Source organism: Mustela lutreola, chromosome 13 (genome assembly GCF_030435805.1).
Source record: "Mustela lutreola isolate mMusLut2 chromosome 13, mMusLut2.pri, whole genome shotgun sequence".
NCBI lineage: Eukaryota > Metazoa > Chordata > Mammalia > Carnivora > Mustelidae > Mustela > Mustela lutreola.
This window is the reverse complement of record NC_081302.1, coordinates 83,453,409-83,477,583: the sequence shown is the minus strand read 5'-3', so window position 1 is coordinate 83,477,583 and position 24,175 is coordinate 83,453,409. Positions and strand designations below refer to the sequence as shown.

General features: G+C 34.7%; 1 long non-coding RNA gene across 1 annotated transcript in view; it reads right to left on the bottom strand.

Moving 5' to 3' along the window:
* The window catches only part of LOC131814015 (uncharacterized), a 55,795-nt gene extending 34,241 nt beyond the window's left edge, over positions 1-21,554 (bottom strand). Inside the window, exons 1-2 of the long non-coding RNA XR_009347091.1 lie at positions 21,014-21,554; positions 20,881-20,908 (exon numbers count right to left, since the gene is read on the bottom strand). This is a non-coding gene — a long non-coding RNA (uncharacterized LOC131814015). The remainder of the gene's footprint in view (positions 1-20,880; positions 20,909-21,013) is intronic.
* Positions 21,555-24,175: the final 2,621 nt, after the last annotated feature.

Below are 24,175 nucleotides of genomic sequence, written 5' to 3'. Positions count from 1 at the left end.
CAATTCCAGTACATTATAGAAACATTACTTCTTGGACTTCTATTTATTCTTCCCCCTTTCTGTGATATCATGTATACATAACATCTGTATATGTTAAAAGCTCAAATATGCATTGCTATAATTATTAAATAGTTTTATTCCTTTTAGGGAAAGAGAGTAAGTATATATTTATAGGCTTTGCTGTATTAACCTTATTATTTTCTATTTCTGGTTCTTTTCCTTTGTTCTTGAAATCACATACACTATGTTGTGTCCTTTCCTTACTCTAACATATCTTTCTTCCCACCCATGTCTTTTGTACTGGTATTGTCAAAGTTATTACATATTTGTATTTTAGAGGTCCAATTCCATACATATTGCTTCACATAATTGCTTTTAAAATAAGTCTATTATGAGAAGAGAGAAGAAATATGCGATTACATTCTTTTTTTATAATTACCTTAATAATTACCATTGGCAGTTCTATTTGTTTTTCATGTAGATTTGAATTATCTGTCGGGTCACTTGCTTTCAGCCTTAAGAGTTCCCTTAAGTATTTCTTGTAAAGTAATATGGTTCCAATAAATTCTTTCAAGTTTTGTTTCTGTAGAGAGAGCACTGTCAGGTTTCCATTGCCAAATAGGCCTATATAAATAACACAGATCCACTGAGGTTATCAAAGGATACCCCCACAGACAAAGGGCAGAAAAACAAACAAGAGTAAAGAAAGATAAAACAGAGAGTAATCTATAAACTAAAATTTGAGAAATTTACTTCGGTAAACAGCTGAATGTCCATGAAAATATAATACTTGCACATTGATTACAGTGGAGATCAATGGGAAGTGGTGCTCGCTGAGGTCACTTATATCCTGTACCAGGAACAATCAGTGGAACATAGGCTGCCAGATAGTATTTGTAAGGGTGAGTAGGAGTCAGCATCCTAATAGCCACCCTAGTAGGAGCAGCAAAATCAGCAATATGATGTTATTATTATATAATTTCAAATAATTTTTTTGGACAATAAAAGATTACCACTTTTTTGTCATTTCTTTGTTGTTTTATGTGAAAGTATTCAGATATTTAAGTTTAATCATCTAGATTCTAATAGGCCCATAAACACATGATGTATTGCATTAGGCTTTTTATCTTCATCTACCAGGTATTTTTATGAGAATCTAAGTAGTCTTCTGAGTGAATAAATCTAACATATCAGACATGTGTATGTTGGAGGGCAGGGAGGGAAAGGGACATGAAAGAGATGGCAGTCATGCGTAACTCCAAAGTTGCTGGCATAGCCAATTGAGTGGATGGATATGACATTTCCTGGAATTAGAATACTAGAGAGGACAAGAGAAATCATATTGGGAGAAGAAAGATTTGTCCAGAGTCCACTCAGACAATTTTAAGAATCTAATGAAATAGTTATGCAAGTGGGCCTAATAAAAGGTAGTACACAACATGAATATTGATGGTGATTATGATGATGGATTGATCACAGCCTTGCAGTCAGATTCCCACTGTACAAATATTTTGGAACCACTTCTACTATATTCAACTTCATATTAAACACTATCAAAATGTTTCTAGTTGTCTAGGCTGTTTTGGCCCTAAATATAAATGTTAATGCTAATTCTCTTATACTCCTTGGCATCTCAGTCTTCAGCTCTTTCTAATTTCACTGTGATAAACATAGCCAAGTATTTTCTTCCAAAATATATCTACAGTACATCCAAGGGTTTTCCTACAAACATATTCCCAGAACACTGAGCAAAAAACTAAAAGATGTAGTATAAACAAAAGCAACTCTATTTACAACTTAAGGTTGAATAGAGGAAGAATGAGTCAACACCACTCACCATCAACAGATGTTAGAGGTCATTGTGGGTTTTTGTTTTTGTTTTAATTTCTGTCAGTTTTTGTTGCTTTTAACCTTAATATGTGTAAGATTTACCTGGTGGGCTTACTAAAATGAAGAGTCCTGGGACACAAAGAAAATCTGATTCAATAACTGAATAAGGAAATTGCATTGTTAACATAGTCATAAAATAATGATGAGATGGTGTTGCCCTTGGATCACAGTGAGAGAAACTAGAACATTTGGTCATTAGTATTTGGCATGCTTGCTGTCCCTCTGCTTACTTTTGAAGATTACAACTGTTGATAAGAGTAAGCATACCATTATACCTAATGCCACAGCTGTGCAAAGGTGTTCTGCCTTCCTTGAATATCTGTAGATTTCAGACTCCTGATGTTATTGCTCCCACTGCATACTCTAGAGTTTCCTTGATGCTAGCACAGCTGCCTTACAGAGAAAATGAGAAATGTTTCTAATTAGACAAATCCAATGATCAGTTATTTTGAAAACATTTCAGAAGCTGTTTACCAAAAGACATGTACAGATTTAACTTTGACTTTATGATCTGTGTTCAGGGAGTGTATGTCAGAGCCAAGTATTACATAATTGCTTAAGATTTCTTGCTGTGTCATTCAGCTATGTCCTCTTTGTAGAAGGCTTTTCGGGGAAAAAGAAAATATTGTCATGACCTCAATTTCCCCTTGTCTTATGCCTTATTGGTGGAGAGATGTAAAGGTTATAGTTGTCAAAATTACAAAATTGGGATTTTGTGAGGAGGAACAAATTAGCTTTGGGAGATTGCAAGATTTATATATGTGCCAACAGAAGATGTATTTGGGCTGTGATGTGGGAACTCTCCAACCCAGCAGAAGTAAAAATTGATAAAAACTTTTGAAAAATGGAAAACACTTTTAAAAAACTATCAATTTATAATCAAATGGACTTCACAAGGTGTTTCCTAGCTTAACCTGTTTTTTATCTAGTTTAAATGTTTCCTAAAAATTGATTTGTGCTGCAGCTTCCTTGAAGGCATTGTACAAATCTAATTAGAGTTCCGAGAGGAAGTGTTCATGACTACAACCCTTAAAAACATGATATTCACCTTTTTGTTAGTGGGAAAGGTAGGAGGAATTCCTAGAACAATGAGGGAACATTCACAAATCATTTTAAGAACACTGGGAAAGTAGCTAGTAATTCTTACCACTTCTCCAGTTTTATTAAGGTGTAAGTGGCAAATGAGATTGTAAGGTATTTAATGTATAATGTCTTCTTCATTCATCTGTCAACAGCCACACACACACACACACACACACACACACACACACACACACACTATACACACAGTATAGAATAGAATATCAGTCAGCCATGAAAAAGAATGAGATCTTGACATTTGTGACATGGATGGACCCAGAGGGTATTATGCTAAGTGAAATAAGTCAGACAGAGAAATACCATATGGTTTCACTTATATGTGGAATCTAAAAAACAAAGCAAATGAACAGACAAACACAGAATCAGAAACATAAATGCAGACAAATACTAGAGGGGAGAGAATTGGAAGGATGGGTAAAATAGATGAAGGAGATTAAAAGTTCCAGTTATAAAATAAAAAAGTCATAAAGATAAAAAGTACAGCATGGGAAATGCAGTAAATAGTGTTATAATAATGTTGTATAGTGGCAGATCATAACTATCAATAATTATCCTGGTGACCATAGCTTAGTGTATAAAATTGTGAAATCACTCTTTTGCACACCTGAAACTAATATAATATTGTTTGTAAACTGTACTTCAGTAAAATAAAAGGATAAATAATAAAAATTTAAAATAAATTATATAAAGTGATAACTTCAAATACATACATGTAGTGTACACATACTTATACATTTCCCTTTTTTAAAAAGATTTTATTTATTGGGGCACCTGGGTGGCTCAGTGGGTTAAGCCGCTGCCTTCAGCTCAGGTCATGGTCTCAGGGTCCTGGGATTGAGCCCCACATCAGGCTCTTTGCTCAGCAGGGAGCTTGCTTCCCCCTCTCTCTCTGCCTGCTTCTCTGCCTACCTGTGATCTTTCTTTGTCAAATAAATAAATAAAATCTTTAAAAAAGAAAGAAAAGATTTTATTTATTTATTTGACAGAGAGAGAGACTACAAGCAGGGGGAGCAGTGGAGAAAGAGAGAGAAGCAGGCTCTCTGCTCATCAGGGAGCCTGATGTGGGACTCAATCCTAGGACCCTGGGATCATGACCTAAGCTGAAGGCAGACTCTTAAGTGACTTAGCCACCCAAGCACCCTCATATATATTTCTTTCAGAGAATGGTTTTTAAGTTTCAAGGGCCTGTCTTGTTTATTATTATTATTATTGTTACCATTATTATTATTATTAGTAGTAGTAGTATTTTGTACCAAGGTAGGTGCATAGTTGATACTCAATAATGAATGAAATAAATTTCCTAATGATTAGACTATTTTGATTGCCCTTCTTTACTAAAGTATTTGTACATGTTCACCGTTCATCTTATATCTGAGTACTTCTACTATTATTCTAAATGCTAGTATAAATCAATTTTTTTAAAAGCACAGAATCTAGTCCTCCTAGAGTTACCTCCCTAACCAGGAATAGAATAGGATTTAGATGGAGGATAAGAAAAAATAAGATGAACAGCAGTTTTCATGTTATGTTAGAAGGTGGTCAATATTATAGATGAAGAAAAAGAAGAGAAGGAGATTAGTTAAGGGAATTCTAAAGTACCAGGCTTAGGAAGCATGAGGAAGCAAACACCTGAAGGAGATGAAGAAATTAGGACTATGTGCGGAGAATGACATTCAAGGAAGAGACATTTGCTCTTGCAAAGACTCTAATGTGGAAGGGTGTGTGGGGTTTCAGGAATAGTCAGGAAACCAGGGTGGATGGGGAACAGGAAGACTCTCGGGGATGAGGGTTTTATTTAGGGCCTCATAGACTTTTTTTTTTTTTTAATCAAATCCTCCAGAACACCTCAATTTTAGCTATCACTCTGGTTGTTCTGCTGAGAATAGACTGTAAAAGTATAGTGGACCAATTGAGAGGCTATTCCAGGTGATATATATGAAGGGAATTCACATGCAATGGAACTGGCATGAAGTGGTCAGCATTTTTGCCTTTGGCTATGATGGTGTAGATTTTTATCAGACAAACCATCCTGGAACACTATAAAAAGCTGATAAAATTGAAATAGAAGCAACAATCTTCTGAAGGTTCTAGAGAACAGCCAAGGCACCTACAACTTGAGTGATGGAGAAGCTCAGAGCAGGGAAATGAAATAGAGGTAAGTCTAACATGGCTTACCAATTTTCTCTTCTAGGGACCTGCCAATTTCTAAGGGTGTGAGATTAAGAGGATAAGATTAAAGCAGTGACAGAGAAGTAAAGAAATTTCACAGCCATGGGGAAAAAGCTGTTGAAATCTAGAGGTAACAAGGCAGCCTGGATTTGAGAAGAGAAAAGCCAAGGAGAAGGTAATCATGGAGAGCAAAGTGTATTATTTTTCAAGGAGGAATTTACTGATTCTTCAGCTGTGTGTGGGTTGGGGGAGATGGGGGGTCTAGAGGCCAAGAAGTCAAGCAGTACTATAGTGACAATTCCATGCAAGTCAAATCATATAATAAAGCATTTGGCTGAGAATGCAGACACTGAAGTTCAGAACAAGACAAAGAGGAGGGATCATGCAACACTATGAGCTTTTGGATGAGATCCTTAAAAGACTATTTTCTAAGGTAAATGGAAAATTAGAAATAGATTACCCATTACTAAGATAGAAACCCAGTTTGAAACATCCATCCTAGAATGGATCAAATTAATCTGTCCCTATTCCAGCTATCTTTCAAATAAAAGAACATAAACCCTAAATGAAGGTAATATCTTTCATGTCTCTATTTTGCACACAATATTCTCCATTCAGTATTTTATTATCAACCTCTTAGGAGATAAAACTAGGTAATCAAAAAACATGAGAAAAAATAGAAACTAGCAACAGCTCCACAGGTGATAAAGTTATTAGGTTAATTTGTTCAAGTAAATAAATGATAAGCTGGAATTTTTTTTGGTCAGATAAAGGGTATCTATTAAACAAAATCAAATTGAAATTATAGAGCTATAAAATAAAAAAAAATGAAATCAACAAGTCAACAAACACTTTCAGCAGCAGATCAGACATGGAGGGTGAGTAAGCTGGCGAATAGGTCTGGAGAAAAGACAGAAAGAAGCGCTTTTTTTTTTTTCCCCCAAGATTATATTTATTTATTTGAGAAAGAGAGAGAGAGAGAGAGAGAGAATGAGTTGGGGGGAGGGGCAGAGTGAGAAGAGAAGCAGACTTCCACTGAGCAGGAAGCCCAATGCAGAGCTCAATCCCAGGACACTGAGATCATGACCTGAACTGAAGGCAGCCACTTAACTGACAGAGCTACCCAGATACCCCAGAAAGAAGCTTTAAAAATGAAAGAAAAACAGTATAGGAAATGCATAAAAGATATCATAAAGGATCTAAAATGTATATATTGGCCATTCCAGATGTGGAGAGGCCATGGAATAGAAGTAGTATCCAGGTACAAAAGAGCTGAGAATTTTCAAAACTGTTCAAAGATGCAAGTCAAAGATTAAAGAAAAACTATGGATCCAGGGGCGCCTGGGTGGCTCAGTGGGTTAAGCCGCTGCCTTCGGCTCAGGTCATGATCCCAGGGTCCTGGGATCGAGCCCCGAATCGGGCTCTCTGCTCAGCAGGGAGCCTGCTTCCTCCTCTCTCTCTGCTTGCCTCTCTGCCTGCTTGTGATCTCTCTCTGTCAAATAAATAAATAAAATCTTTAAAAAAAAAAAAACAAAAAACAAAACAAAAAAAAACAAAAAAAAACAAAAAAAAACTATGGATCCCAAAACGTTAAATTAAAAGAAACAAAAAAGCACATACATCTGCATACTAACAGCACAGTAAATATGCTAAAAGACAAAGAGGAAAGTTTGCAAAGCAACCAAGGGAAAAATAGACACATTACCTTAAAAGAAGCAACTGAGAGCTGAATTCTCAACAGAAATTATCTAAGCATGAAGAAAGGTAAATAACAATTTTAATATGCTGAAAGAAAATAATTATCAATACAGAATCTTTATTTATCAGAAACAATTATTTGAAAATGAAGTCCTTTCAGGTACACAGATGCTGGGAGGATTTATTTATTGGTAGCAAACCTACAATGAAAGACATAATTAGGGAGCTCTGCAAATAATTGGATGATAGTAGAAACACAGAAGCACAGAAAGAAATGAAGGACAATTTTAAAAAGTGAATATTTGGGTAAATCTAAATGGTGATTTTTCTCTATAAAAATAATAATAAGATATGCTTGAAAACATGTAAATTTAAAGTACGTGACATTAGTAATGATAAAAGTAGAAGGGGGTTAATGAAATTCAACTTGTATTGATAAAGAAGTGATAAAAAATACTTATTATTTAGAGCAGCCTTATTCCATCTACGATTTATGTTGAAATCCATAAAGTATTAAACAGTCAGGAAATGACAGGTATTGGTGAGGATGTGGAGAAAGGAGCACCTTCTTACACTGTTGGTGGGAATGCAGCTGGTGCAACCACTCTGGAAAACAGTATGGAGGTTCCTCAAAAAGTTGAAAAGTTAAAAAAGTTGAAAAAGTTCCCATCCAGCAATTGCACTACAGGGTATTTACCCTAAAGATACAAATGTAGTGATCCAAAGGGGCACGTGTACTCAAGTGTTTCTAGCAGCAATGTCCACAATAGCTAAACTATGGAAAGAGCCTAGATGTCCACTGACAGATGAATGGATAAAGAAGATGTGGTATATATACACAATGGAATACTATGCAGTCATCAAAAACCCTGAAATCTTGACATTTGCAATGGCATGGATGGAACTAGAGGGTATTATGCTAAGTGAAATAACTTAATCAGAGAAAGACAATTTTAATATGGTCTCACTGATATGAGGAATTTGAGAAACAAAACAGAAGATCATAGGGGAAGGGAGGGAAAAATGAAATAAATGAAACCAGGGAGGAAGACCAACTATAAGAGACTCAGGAAACAAACTGAGGGTTGCTGGAGGGGAGGGAGATGAGAGGTATGGAGTGTCTGGGTGATGGGCATTGGGGAGGGTATGTGCTATGGTGAATGCTGTGAACTGTGTAAGACTGATGAATTGCAGACCTGTATCCCTGGGGAAAATATCACATTATATGTTAATTAAAAAAAAAGAAATCCATAGAGTAATACTAATAAGACTATAGAGAAGAAAGATGAAATGAAGAATAGAATAATAAATATTTGAATAAGTAAATCAATACAGTAATAAAATAGTAAATATTAAAGGATAAATAGTAAATAGTTCATGGATATAGTATCAAGTAAACGCTTCAATGAAAAGGCAAGGATTTAAAATTTTTTTAAATCTCAAATGTATGCTGTTTATAAGAGATATGCTTTAAATATAAGGACACAGAAAGGTTAAAAGTGAAAGGATGTAAATGTTATAATGTAAAGACTAACCAAAACAAGCTGTCATAGCTGTGCTAATAGTTGACAAAGCTGACTTTAAGGTGAGAAACAGTATCAGAGATATTTCAAAAGGAAAAAATGGTTGGTCTACTAAGTGGATATAATTTTGAATTTGTTTGAAACTAAGAAAATAATCATAAAATACATAAAATAAAAACTGAAAGTACTGAAAGTAAAAATGGACAAGTCCATAATTGTAGGAAGTCTTTGTTATCCTACTGTTATTAATGAAACAGACCAAAAAAAAAAAAAAAATCAAAGATAGAGTAGTTAAGAGCATGCCTAACAAAGGTGACCTAATTCACACATCTGGAACACTGCACTTAACTTTTCAAGTGCACTTGAGATATTTACTGAAATTGGCCATTTTCTGGGTCATAAGGCAAGTCTCACTAAATTTCAAACCATGGAAATCATGGAAAATTGCCTATGCTACAGTAGAATTAAGCTACATAGAAACAACACAAATTTCTAGAAAATTCTAAATTAAACATAATCTAATGTACTATAAGAATGATAGTAAATCATGGCAAGGTTGAACAATTTTAAGAAAGAAATAGGAAAAAAAATCTCAGAAGTGAAGACAGAACTGGAAGTAGCACAAAGAACAGTATCCGTATTGTGTGTGTGACCTTTCTCATTGTTCTCCTTGCCAAGTACTGTGCACACAGGACTGCATCTGCTGGGATGGAGCCCCATTTCCTAATTGGTACAAAGGCACTAAAGAGATGTCTCTGGAAAACCAAGGGGAAACAAAGTGACACAGGTTACTCTTAAAGTATTCTTAAAGCATAAAAGCAACAAGCAAACTAGGTTAACTACAAAAGAATTCAGATAATTGTGTTCCTATGAGCCCTTGTTAGTGAAACTGAGGATGAGTTCTCTGCAAATGCTAGACATTTCAGGAAAATTAGAAAATAATTAGGGAAAATGCCCTGCAACCACAGGACTGAAAATGAGCAAAAATTTTATGTATCTATAGAGCCAACAGAAATATGGTAGTTAAGGAAAATAATGTAAATGTTATATTGGGAATGCAGAAAATGTACAACAAACAAAAATTAGGAGGGGAAAATATCCTAAGAGGTAAAATGTGCTGATTGCTTCATTTATAACAGTTGAGAGACAAAGATCATAGATCATATAATACTCAAAATTCACATAAGTTAAATAAAGCATGGATACTAAGAGAAATGATATTGTCTCAAATTGGGTGATACAACAAAAAAAGAGAGAACTAAGAAATGAGATGATTTAACAATTGATTATTAGAGTTCAGAGAAAATAAAAGAAACTAAGGCATGAACTAAGTATATTATTCTAATATATGATTCTAATAATAATGGTTACTTCCAGAACAAAAATAAAGTTTCTTAATTATCAGGACTTTCATAAAGAAAAACAAACAGAGAAAGGTGATCACATAGTATATAAAAGTTATAAATATAAGTCTGAAACCAAAACACATCACTCATGGCATTAATATAAATGGGCTAAATGAGCAGCAATCACGTTAAAGGAACATAAAATTTCTGATTAGAATATTTCATTCTCACCCAAGAAGCACACCTAAATCGATGTGACAGAATGATTGCCAGTAAAAGTATAGGCAGAGGTGCACTACATAAGTGCCAGTAAAAAGGAAATAGAGGCTTCCAGTTTTTGGTCTAACATGAAGAAGCTTAGATGTTGTCACTTATCCCATGTAAAAAGCTGAAGGAAGTAAAACATCGATAACTCTTCTAAGATTTGTCAGAGAAGTGAGATCACAGCACAAATGCCTGGCCCCCAAATAGGAGAGAAAGAAAGACAGATGCAGAGAACTGAAACTTGGAATAGAAAGGTTTCTAGGAATAGAAACCTCAAAGGGAACCAGGGTGGGAGTAGGAACCCCTGAACTGTAATTGATGAATACTGGAAGCCGAGTGTGGACAAGTCTGAGGTAAAATTCTGGGGGCAGCTAGCATTAGGGGCAGTCTCACACTTTTGTGGATTTTAACTCCAGGTTTTTATAGTAAATATCTGAGAAAAATCCCCTCATGCTTCTGGCAAGGGAAGGGGAAAGAAAACATTTTGAAATAAGCCAGAGCCCTTATTTTTCATATCAAGGTCTGCCCTCAGGAGAAACTAGTTAGCCAGAGCCTAATATCCTGAGATTTTATCAGAAGCTAAGTGAGCTGGGGAAGGGAAATTGCCAACTCCAGCTCCTTGTGGCTTTCCATTTGGGAGAAAGAAATACCCAACTCCAGGTCCCTCTAACCATCCTTTCCCACATGAGGTGGAGGGAGCTGAGAAGCAATGGTGAGGTTCACATTGTAGGGGCACAGGTTCACCAAAGATTGAGACCTGGTTGCAAGGCTAGAGAATGCTCCTCTTTCCTGCACACCTTACCTCTACATTACTAAAGACCAATTTACTCAGTTTCTTTTATCTAGTACCTCATGTCCGACTTTTAGCAAAAATTCAAAAGCATTCTAAAACTAAAAAATACAATTTGAAGGGCTGAACAAGCATCAAAATCAGAGTCATATGTGGTAGACATTTTTAAAATTATGATTCATATGCTAAGGGTTTTGATGGAAAAAGTATACAGCATACAAAAACAGATAAATAATAAAAACCAAGGATGAAAATTCTCAGAAAAATTAAAAAAACAAATAGTAGAAGTCAAAAACACTAACAGAAATGAAGAATGCTTTGGATAAGCTCATTAGTAGACCAGACAAAGCTGAAAAGCTGGAAAAAAAAAATCTCTGAGTTTGAGTATATGATAGCAGAAATTTCCAAAACTGAAAATCAAGGAGAAAACTTTTTCTGAAGAAAAAAACCCCAGAATATCTAACAGTGGGATATCTATAAAAGGTACAACATATGTTTAATGGGAGTGCCAGAAGAAGAGAGAACAAATCAGAAGAAATATTTGAAGGAACAATGACTGAGAATTACTTCGATTAATATCAGACAACAAAACAAATCTGGGAAGCTCAGAGAACATGAAACAGAATAAATTCTAAAAATTCTATATAAATATTCAAACTTCAGAAAACCAAAAGTAGGAAAAAAAATTTTGAAAGTAATCTGAGGAGAATACATCTTACCTTTGGAGGAGCAAGAAGAAAAATCACATCTGGCTTCTTAGAAACATTGCAAGGTAGAAAAAATTAGAGTGAAGTATTTTGACTTTTGAAAACAAAACAAAACAAAACAAAACAAACAAACAAACAAAAAAACAACTGCTAACCTAGAATTCTATAAAATTATCCTTCGAAAAATGAAACAAGCACTTTCTTGTTTAAGGATTTTATTTATTGGCGCACCTGGCTGGCTCAGATGGTTAAGTGTCTGCTTTTGGCTCAGAATGTGACCCTAGAGTCCAGGGACTGAGCCCTGCATTGGGCGCAGGGAATCTGCTCTTCCCTCTCCTTATACTGCTCCCCCTGCTTGTGTGCTCTCTCACTCTCTCTGTCAAATAAATAAATAAAATATTTAAAAATATTTTTATTTATTATGAGAGAGAGAGAGAATGAGCATGAGGGGAGGGTCAGAGGGAGAAAGAGAATCCCAGGCTGGCTCCACATTCAATGAGGAGCCTGACACTGGGCTTGATCCAAAGATCCTGAGCTCAGTACCTCATCCAAAACCAAGATTCAGACATTTTAACCAACTGCATCACTCAGGCACCCCAAGAATTTCTCTAGAGAGAAGGAAAATTATAGAGGTCAGAAACTTGGATTTACACAGAGAAAGGAAGGTATTGACAAATGAAGAAGTGAAAGTAAAATAAAAACTTTTATTTTTCTTATTCTAGATCTAACAGATAACAATTTGCTGAAAATAATAACAGCAAAATGTATATAATTATGTGGCTTATGTATATATACACTCTTGGGTATGCTGATGGATAAGTGAAATGGCAGTGATGGTACAAAGAATGAGAAACCAAAATGAGGCATACTCTGTTATTCTAAGATACTTGCACTATTCACAAAGTGGTATAGTGTTATTTGAAAGTGGACTTGAATTAGTTGTAAATATATTTTGCTAACTCTAGAGCAACCACTAATAAAGGTAAAAAGAGAAGTAAAATTGATATGCTAAAGAAGGAGAGAAGATAGAATATATAATAAAGTCCTCAATTAAAGCCACAAATGTCAGAAAAAGAAAGACAAAAATAAGAATAAATACCAAGAGTGGTGAATAGGAAGCAGTGACAAATATGGTAGATACTGATCTAACTATGTCAGTAGTCAGTTTAGATATCATTGGTCTAAATATACCAATTTACCAATCATTTTCAGTCTGACTTATTTCACTTAGCATATACCTTCTAGATCCATTCATGTTGGTATAAGTGGCATCACCTCACTTTTTTAATGACTGCATAATAGGTAAATAGTAGTGGAATCATTGGATCATATGGTGTTTCTATTTTTAATTCTTTGAGGAAACTCCAAATTGTTTCCATGGTAGTAGCTATACCAATTTATAATGCCACCAACAGTGTCTGAAGGTTCCTTTTCCTCCACATTCTCACCAACACTTGTTATTTCTTGTCTTTTTGATTTTAGCCATTCTGACAGGTGTAAGATGATATCTCATTGTGGTTTTGATTTGCATTTCCCTGATGATTAGTGATGTTGAACATCTTTTCATGAGTCTGTTGGCCATCTGTAGGTCTTCTTTGGAAAAGTGTCAACTATCCAAATTAAAAAAAAAAAAAAAAAAGACAGATTGCCAGAGTGAACCAAAAAACAAGACCTAATTATGTTGTCTATAATAAACACACTTTAAATATAAAGACACGTGTAGATTAAACAGATGGAGAAAGATAAACCATAAAGATAAACCATACTTTCACTTACCTAAAGAAAGCTGGCATAGTTATATTAATTTCAGAAGGAGCAGACTTCAGAGCAAGAAAAATTGTAAGGGATAAAGAAAGACACTACATAATGACAAAATAGTCAATTCTGTAAGAAGACATAGCAATCCTCAGTGGATACACTTAACTTACAAAAAAGCATCAACATATAAGAGGCAAGGAGAAATAGATTAGTCCATTGTTAGAGCTGGGGACTTCAAGACCTATCCTCAGGAATGGACAGATCCAGCAGGCAAAGAAATAGTAAGAATATAGCTGAACTCAACAGCACCATCAATCAACTGGGTTTACTGACATCTGTGGACTACTTCATCCAGCAAGAGAGAATACTCATTCTTCTCAAACTTACATAGCAGACAAGCCAAGATAAATCACATTCTGGACCATAAAAGATATCTTAACCAATTTAGAAGATCAGAAATCGTGCAATGTCTGTTCTCAGAATACTATGGAATTCAATTAGAAATCATTTACAGGTAGATAGCCAGAAAATCCCCCAAATATTTGGACACTAAGCCACATACTTCTAAATGGGTCAGAGAAGAAATCTCAAGACAAATTTTAAAATGTTAAAATTAAAATTAAAGAAATCTCGAGGATAATTAAATTTTTAGTTCAAAACATTTGAACAGAATGAAATGAAAGCACAACTTAACAAAACTAGTGAATGCAGTGAAAACATTGCTCAGAAGTAAACTGATAGCATTGAACACAGATACTATTAAAATGAAAATTGCTAGAGTATCCACAACTTTCATTACTGAGAATCTCATCGTGGACTCCATTGGATGATTCAGTTGAGGGCTCCAACAGGTTTCACCATTGAGGAAACCAATAACCAGAGCAACAGTTATAGACCTGCTTTGGTATAGTACTGACGGCCTCACAGGTTTTTGTGCTCATGGATTCTAGATCTCTGAGTTTCTTCTCACCTTATCATAGAAGCCTCAGGCCCAAATAACATGTTTATAAAAAAAAAAAAAAAAAAAAAAAAAGCCTCAGTCCCCAGGATCCAGTATAGTCACCACACCCTCAGGCTGCCAGATCAGGGATGCAGCTGTTTGAGTGCAATGCAGATAACCCCATCACTGTGTCCATGTCCAACCCTTGAAGTACAGGCTATGGCCCCAGCAGCTATATGTCTGCCAACAGTTGGCCCTGCGCCCAGCAACCTGTCCTGGCACTTACCACTGCCTGGGTGCCTGTAACCAGTCTCTACCACCACACAAGTATTTACAGTTGACCTCCACATTAAAGTGGATATACAATACTGGCTTTAGCCACCACTGTCACCTGACCTAGTTCTTCACCACTGCACTTGGAGGCATTGCTTCAGCCTCAACAATCTTGTAACCATTGAGAATCCTCCCCAGCTCTTAGTACTAAGACCCTTGCAATAGTTAAAGTCACAGACCCCAGATTCCTGAGCCAGAGACACCAAAACGCCTGGCCCTATAGGTGCCACATGTCCCAAAACTTGATGCTCCACACCACCAGTCTCAATGTGCTCACCTATATGTGAAGGTATTTCCTTACTGAAGTCTTTCCTGAAAGTCTGGAAGAGTCACTCTTCTTCAATTGCACAGACACCTGTGTAAGGTACAGGGATCATGAAAAATGAGAGAGATATGACTTGACCAAAGGAATACAATAAACTTCCAGTAACTGACCACAAAAAAGGGAGATACAAGAACTGTGTAACAAAGAACTAAAAATAATTGTTCTACAGAAGCTCAGCAGGCTATGAGAGAACACAATTTAATAAAATCAAGAAAAATACAAGAGCAAACTGAGAAGTTTAAAGAAGTGATGACAAAGAACTATACAGAAATTTTGGAGCTGAAGAATACAAGGATTAAACTAAAAAACAATTTAGAAAGCTACAATAGCAGATTCAATCAAGCAGAAGACAATCAGCACACTCAAAGAAGCCATTTGAAAGGTATTTAATTAGAGAAGGAAAAAGTAAAGGGGGAAAATAAAAAAATGAAGAAAGCCTATGGGACTCAATGGAAACCATCAAAAGAAAAATATTCAAGTTATGGGAGTGCCAGAATAAAAAGAGAGATAGAATGGGACAGAAAGCTTATTTAAATTGAAAAATAACAAATTTAGAAAAAGATATGAACACCAATGGTCATGAAGCTTAAGGATGCCCAGTCAGTTTGAATTCAAGGAAGACTTAACCTAGACACATTATAATAAAACTGTCAAAAATCAAAGTCAAAGAGAAAATCTTGAAGTACCAAGAGAAAAGAAACTCATTACATATGAAGGAACACACATAAGGCTACAAGGAGACTTCTCAGCCGAAGTCTTGCAGGTCCAGAAGGAGTGGGATAATATATTCAAAGCTCTGAAGGAAAAAAAGCTGATAATCAAGAATATTTTACCCTGAAGCTATCCTTCAGAACTCAAGAACACATAGACATTCCCATACAAACAAAAGCTGGAGTCTGTTACTACTATACTTGCCTTACAAGAAATGCTAAAGGGTGTTCTTCAAGCTGAAAAGGAAGGATGCCAACTAGTAAAATAAAATCATGTGAAAGTATAAAACTACTAAAAGAAAATATATAGTCAAATTCAGAACACTCTAATATTGCTATGGCAATGTATAAATCACAAGTAATTCTAGTATAAGTTAAAAGACAAAAAATTAAAAGTAATCATAGCTACAATAATTTGTTAGTGGATACACAATATAAAAAATATATATATAAATTGTGACATCAAAAACATAAAATGGGAGGGATAAAAGCATTAAATTTACTTTTTTAAAGATATTATTTATTTATTTTACAGACAGAGATCATAAGTAGGCAGAGAGGCAGGCAGAGAGGGGTGGAAACAGGCTCCCTGCCCAGCAGAGAGCCTGATGCAGGGCTCGATCCCAGGACCATGGGATCATGACCCGAGCTGAAGGCAGAGGCTTTAACTCACTGAAGCACCCAGGCACCTCAAAAGCATTAAATTTTTATATTCAAACTTATGCTGTTCTCACCTTAAACTAGACTGTTAGAAGATGAAATTTTATGTAAACCTTGTGGTGTCATACACTGAAGACTAAAGTACCCTAATGTCATAGTGTTTCAAAGAAATCTCTATCAAAATTCCAGTGGTATATTTACAAAAATAGAGAAAACAACTGTAAAATTTGTTTGGAAACTCCAAATAGCTAAAGTGACTACTTAAAGAAATCTTTACCAAGGAGAATAAAATTAGAGGCATCACACTTCCTAATTTTAAACTATATTTAAAGATATAGTAATCAAAACAGGATAAGTCTGGCATAAAACAGGACTCTTAGACCAAGGGAACAGAAAAAATAGTCCAGACATGAACTAATGAAAGCACAGTTAACTGATTTTTTAAAACAGTGCCAAGAATATACAATGAGGAAAGAATAGTCTCCTCAGTAAGTGGTACTCAGGAAACTGACTATCCACATGTAAAATAGGAAATTGAACTCTTGCACTATCTAAAAAAATAATCTAAAAATGGATTAATTAAGACCTGAAGCCATATAACTTTTAGAAGAACGCATAGGCAGAAACGCTTCTTGGACATTAGTCTTGACAATGTTTTTTGGGGGCTTTGTCACCAAAAACATACGTAGTAAAAGCAAAAACAAGAGTCAGACTACATGAAACAAACAAAAATATATGCAGCAAAAGAAACAGTCAACATAATAGAAAAGACGCCTACAGAATGGGAGAAAATATTTGCAACGCATGTATCTGATAAGGGGTTAATATCCAAAATACATAAAGAAATCATAGAACTCAAGAGCAAAAATCCCCAAAAACCTGATTAAAAATGGGCAAAAGACCTGACTAGTCATTTTTTGGGTGTATTTTTTCCTTCAGTCACTTATCATCAAGGAAATACAAATCAAAACTATGATCAGATATCACCTTGTACCTGTTAAAGATAGCTATTATCAAAAAGTCCAGTGATGGAGTACCTGGGTGGTTCAGTTGTTAAGCGTCTGCCTTCAGCTCAGGTCATGATCCCAGGGTCCTGTGATCGACCCCCACATCAGTCTCCCTGCTCAGCAGGAACTCTGCTTCTCCTTCTCCCACTCCCCTGCTTGTGTTACCTCTCTTGCTGTCTCTCTCTCTGTCAAATAAATAAATAAAATCTTAAGAAAAAAAATGTATTGATAAAGGAGTTGAGAAAAGGGAACACTTGTGCACATTAAATGGAGATAATGGATAAAGAAAATATGATATATATATGAATATAATAAAATATATTATATATTACATATTATATATGTATAACATGTTATAATAATATAGAATTCTGTTATATTAACATACATGTTACATTATTAAATAATATGTAATATATAATATATAACATATATGTAATGAAATATTATTCAGCTAGGAGAAAAGGAGATCCTACCATTGGTGACAACATGGAGAGAACTTGAGGGCATTATGCTAAGTGAAATAAGTCGGTCAGAGAAAAACAAATACTGTATGATCTCACTTGTATGTGGAATCTTTCCTTTTTAAGATTTTATTTATTTATTTGAGAGATAGTGAAAGCAAGAGAAATCACAGAAGGAGAGGGAGAAGCAGACTCACCTCATAAGTGGAAAGTCTAATGCAGGGATCAATCCCAGGACCCTGAAATTATGACCTGAGCCAAAGGTAGACACTTAACTGACTGAGTTCCACTTGTATATGGAATCTTAAAAAACACCAAACTCCTACAAAAGAGGAACTGATTAGTGGTGGCCAGAGGCTAGGGATAAAGGGTAGAGGAAGTGGGATAAGGTAGTTAAAAGGCAGAAATTTCAAGTTATAAAATAAATAAATCTTGGGTATGAAATATACAGCATGGTGACTATAGTTATTGCACACTTGAAAGTTGCTAATAGAGTAAATCTTAAAACTCTACAGCACAAGAATAAAATTTGTCACTATGTAAATGGCAGATGTTAACTAACTTACTGTGGTAGTCTTTTTGAGATATATATAGGCATATAGATATAGATATCTCTACATAGATATATATATATAATCATTATGTTGCTAATACAATGTTATATATCAATTATATATCAATAAAACTGGAGAAATGTTGAAGAAAAAAATTTTAAAGAAATGATTATTCATTGTAAAATTGTTTAAAAGAGAAAAGTATGGGAACTCACTGCAAGGATACCAAGAGTCTGGTTAAATAAATTATAGTAAACAAAAGAAATCTCTTTTTATTGAATCATAGAGACATATGACAAGAAGTCTTTTCTGATAATTGTGTAGAATAATCTTCAAAGATATTATTGGGTTAAAAAAATCAGGTGCAGAACAGTACATAAGGTATGCTACCATTTATGTGAAAGAAGAGGAACAGAGGACAATGACAGAGATGCAACCATATTCCTTCCATTTGTATAAAAATTTCAGGAAGGATCATAGTCGCCAGATAAAATATCAACCACTCGGTTAAATTTTAATGTGAGATAAATAATGATTTTACTTTAGTATATGTATATCCTGTACAATAATTAGGACATGCTGATACTAAAAAAGTGTTCATTGTTTATCTGAAATTTAAACTAAATCAGGAGCCCTCTGTTTTTTCCACTGAATCTGACAATGCTAACAAGGACGCACAAGTAATTTACAACAATGTTTGGGTATGGATGTAGAAAGGCTGGGGTACTCATGGACAAACATGAAAAGGAGGACTTTTTCCTTAATATACATTATACTTCTTGATTTTTAAGCCATGTAACTGTGTTACCTCTTGAAATAACATAAGGAAATAAAACAAATATAATTAAAGCTAAATATTCATATAAGTGAACTATTACAAACCATGTGTCATTAGATGATACTTCTTTTATATTCTATTTAAAGAATGACCTGTTTAAAGGATTATCATACATCCATACCTTATACTTTGAAAATATAAATATCCACATTTGGTTGAAAGTTGAAACATTCTGTGATTTTTACAAGTATCCTAACTCCCCCTAGGCTTCTTATTGTCCCCATTTCAGCAGTGGAAAGGAAAAAAAAAAATCAAGCATCTGAGGTTTGGGATGGAGGATAAAAGTGTCATAAAGTATTATTCTTGAGAAGGCATGCTCAGCCAGGTTTTTGAAATCTTCCCAAATCTTCCCAGCCTTTTGACAGCTTCTCAGATAACTCAAATGGCCAGTCAGACATGTTGTTGTAGCAAGCACCAGGTGTGAAAAAAATCAAAGGAAGTGTATGACACAGACTTGTTAGTGTAGCAGGCTGCACATCGACACCTGGTGGACTCATATACATGTGCATACACAAAAATGCATGTGCACGGGAACCAATCTGTAAAAGTAACGCAAGATTCTCTTGATCATTAGAGACTTGTGGTCTTATCCTAATACAGTAAATGTCAAACTTAATTGGTGGGGAAAGTGAAAAAAATTAACAATTCTTATTAGTTTTAGTCTCTCTTCTTAAAAGTAATGTTATAAAGTTAACACAATGAATTAACTTTTTGACATGAATATCTTTAAATTTAATTTTTCTTTTTTTCTTAGATAGGATGTGTGACAAAATTACAATCAGAGGCTTCTTACAACTGATAAAAATATAACTTTAATATCTATTTTTTCTCTTAAGCAGGATTTAAGAAATATTTATAAGTAAACGACTTGTTCTAGGGCTGCAGATGAGTTAGAAGAGATATTTTGAGCTGAAAATTTCTGAAGCTATCATTGTGTGGCAAAATTGCATGGCAGCCAAGGTTGGGTTTTTCATCATTTGGCATTTTGAAAGTAGAGTTTATGAAAATGTCATAGCCATAGTCCTAATCAGCTGAGATTCCCACCCTCTAACCTTGTGCCAGCTGGCTCATGCAGCCTCAGACTTTTTTGGCAAATGGTCAAATACAACACATATTTTAAGCAGCTGGATTAATCAGAGATAGAAATCTGTTATTGCTAATTGGAAAACACACACGCTTTTATTCCTAATCCATAGAATTACTTCTGGAAGAAAAGTGTAACTTTGAAATTTTAATTCGAAGATGTTATTAAAAGTAAAAGCTCATAAATTTACAATTGCTTTCTATATATATATATATATATTTTCTTTTTCATTTTTAGTTATAATTTAATTTCAAAATCAGGAAAAAAAGTGGCAACAGTACTTTCTGTATTAATTGTTTGTTCTTTAAAATAAAAATCAAAAGAACAACACAATACAGAATACAAAATAGAAATTTCTGATAAATAAGATACTAGAATAATTTATTAGATATTAGAAATATTTATTTCTGATAAATAAGATACTAGAATTCTTAGTTGAGCATTCAGGGTTGTTGTTTTTGTTTTTTTGTTGTTGTTGTTTTGTTTTTTTTTTTGTTTTTTTTTTTTTTTTTCCTTTCTGTCTGAGATTATAATCAAAACAGTATTGGTCTTTCTTAAAACTTCACAGTCTCCATCATGATGATGTTTGCAATGTTTTAAATGAGAACCATATGTTCTTCCCTAACCTATTTAACAGTGGTAGCCAGATGTTTGAACAAATTATGAAGGACAGCTCTACTAGCTTATCCTAACAGTTAAGCATAATGCTGACCACTTACCAGTTCTCACGATCTGTCCTCGCCTCAGCTAGCAGAAAGAAAAAAGTATGCCTTTAGTAGCATACATGACTGGGACTTATTATTTTGATCAATGTTAAAAGGTGACAAATCTTTGAGAAGTAAACAAAAATACCTTTTAAAAATATAGATTAAATGGAATATGAAAACTAGTATCTTGATTGCAAAAATGCTGAAGTCAGTGAAATTCACAATAGTTTTGTTATCAATTACAACTGTAATTTCTCAGTAGAAATTCTTTAGATTCTACAAGTTCAATAATAGATTCCTTAATGTTAAAGGCTTTTGCTGCTGAAGCCATGCAAAGCAGGTAAAACAGATTAGACATTGTCTCTTGAAGAAAATGTCTAAGGTAACCAACTCAGCAGGTAATGCATCACTACCATTTCTTTCTATATATTAAGGTGGAGTTTACTTCCAATTGTAACTAATTATAATAATTTACTTAAACTATTACTGCTTGGGAAAAATGCACATATTTAAGGTATATTTTTAAAATAAACGAAGATAAATACTTTTATACATGTGCTTATAAACAGCTCAGGACAAGAAAACTAAATCTCTGGCTATTATTAAAAAGGATGATACATCACTATAATGCTGGTTATATATCGAGGGCGGATGCTCCAGGGGCCCGGAGATCCATCAACCGCAGAGCTTTGCAAAATGGTGCCTGGCGATTTGCCAGAAGGTGTGTCTAGAGTGACTGATCATAAACAGGAAGTACTACCTATTGGCTGTTGAACTATTGCTATGCTGTGGGTACTTGGTAACAAGCTTAAGATTGGTGGATGCATATCGCTGTCTATGCGGATTGGCTTAGCTCCCCTATATAAGTGATGGCCATATGAAATAAAGGGCTTTTTTTGAAACCTAACCGGACGGAGGGTCATTATTATCGCTGCTGGACCGCGATAGTTATATATATATGTATGGTTGTATTTTTTTAACGTTTCATAGTCAATTCTCATAATTACATTAGTAGTTGATTACAAAAAGTCTCACTAATTTAAGAATAAGAGATCTATCTCAGCTTGAAAAAGGCCAATTACAATAAAGCTAGAGCTAAATTATATTTAATGGTCACACATTGAGCACTCTCTTTTTTAGTATTTGGAATGATTCAAGGGTGTCTTCCTCTTTTATCTCTTCTACTAAAATTTCATTAGAGGTCATCTTCAGTGTGATGAGGAAAGAAAGAGGATCAAAAAAGACACAGATGGAAAGGGATGAAGTAAGACTCTCTCCATAGTTAGAAACTATGATGGCTTCAACAGAATATCCTTAGAAATTTACAAAGAAATTACTCGAATTAAATAAGTGGATTTAGAAAGGAGAAGGGAGGCAGATACAAGGTACATCTCTAAGAATAACTGTATGTCAACATACCACCAGCACAAAAAGTTAAATGGTAATATAATTACCATTAAAATAACAATAAAATTATGAAGTATTTAAGGATAAATTTAACAAAATATATGAACCCTGACACTGAAAACACAAAATGTTTCAGAGAAAATGAAGGAACTAATGATATACAACCTAACATTAATAAATATTAAAAACATTATGCCAAATGCCTGAAACATTGCATGTAAATTTTACTCCAATTAAAAAAAAATTGGGGCGCCTGGGTGGCTCAGTGGGTTAAGCCGCTGCCTTCGGCTCAGGTCATGATCTCAGGGTCCTGGGATCGAGTCCTGCATCGGGCTTTCTGCTCAGCAGGGAGCCTGCTTCCCTCTCTCTCTCTCTCTGCCTACCTCTCCATCTACTTGTGATTTCTCTCTGTCAAATAAATACATAAAATCTTTAAAAAAAAAATTATGCTAGGTGTAAGAAAACAGAAAAAAATGACTACATGCTATGTGAACTTATTTATAGGGACTTCCTGCAGAAATTCTCCATATTGACATAGAGAATTTTATTTTCCAACATTTCACATGATAGACACTACCAAAATGGCCCCCAAGATTCCTCCCAAACCCTGGTCTACATACATTGTATAATCTCCTCCTTGAGTGTGGGACTTTTGAATATATAATGAGTTATCACATGTTCATGAAAAAACACAATCACTAGAGTGTTTTGAAAATCTTCATCCTTTCTACTATTGACATCACTTCTCAGTTTATAAACAAAACATAAATCACTTATTTCCATTATGCCAACTTATATTACTTGGAACTATGGTCTGCAAATGGATACAGAAAATAAAGATAATAATAGATGGAAATGTCAGTAGAGCAGAGAGGGGAGAAAGGAGTGAAAAATATCTTGATTGTTCAAGAAGGAAGTTCTATGTTGACTGTCAGGAAAAGGGCCTGCAAGAGTATAGGAATTAGGTGAAGAGAGGAGCAATTTATTGAACAAAGACACATATCTCTGAAGTAAGTCTATGTAGTGGAAGATAGGAATTACCCAGCACATGCCTGCTTACTTCAGCAGTTATACTTCGATAACTTATGATTACCTTAGCTGGGGATAATTTTACCTTGTTCTGATAAATTCCTGATAACTCTACTTGTGTCCATTGTTTTAATAAGTCCCTCTTACCTCACCCCTTGATAACCCATGGATTTTTAATAAGATCACAGACTATGACAAAATAGAATAGTTAAAAAAGCTATATATCCTCACTTGATAGTTTCCTTTCTTTGTCATTTCTGGGCATATTTCTAATGACTAAGTTTTCTCCTCATTATCAGTCACATTTTCACACTTTTTTTGCATGCTTGGTAGTTTTTGATTGGATGGCAGATACTGTGAATATTATTGTCCACTGGAGTTTGTTGTATTCCTATAAATAGTGCTATTTCTTTTTCCTGGCTTGTAATGAAATTACTTGAAATCAGATTGTTTTCAGACTTAACTTTTAAGCTTTGGTCGTCAGGACTAGAGAAGCCTTTAATGTACAACTAATGTAACAACACTGCTAAGGCAAGTCTAGTCATAGTAGCCTTAGTACTCAGGTGGAAACACAAACAATTCTCGGTTTTGTGTGAATCCTGGCAGTTTTTCTATCTTCTCTTTTCTAGTTGCTTTTTTTTCCCCCTAGCCTTGGGTCATTTTGACTCATGCATACACAGATTGGTACTCACCCTAAACTCCAAGGCTACCTCTCTCTGGCTCTCTCTGTGCAGCTTCCTCCATTATGTGTCTTGCCCTATAAATTTTATGTGGCTTAGTCTCCCTGAATTTCCATTTCTGTTTCCTCAATTCACAGAGAATGGCAGGCTCTATTTGGGTTCTTCTTGAAACTACCTCTAGGCATTTAACT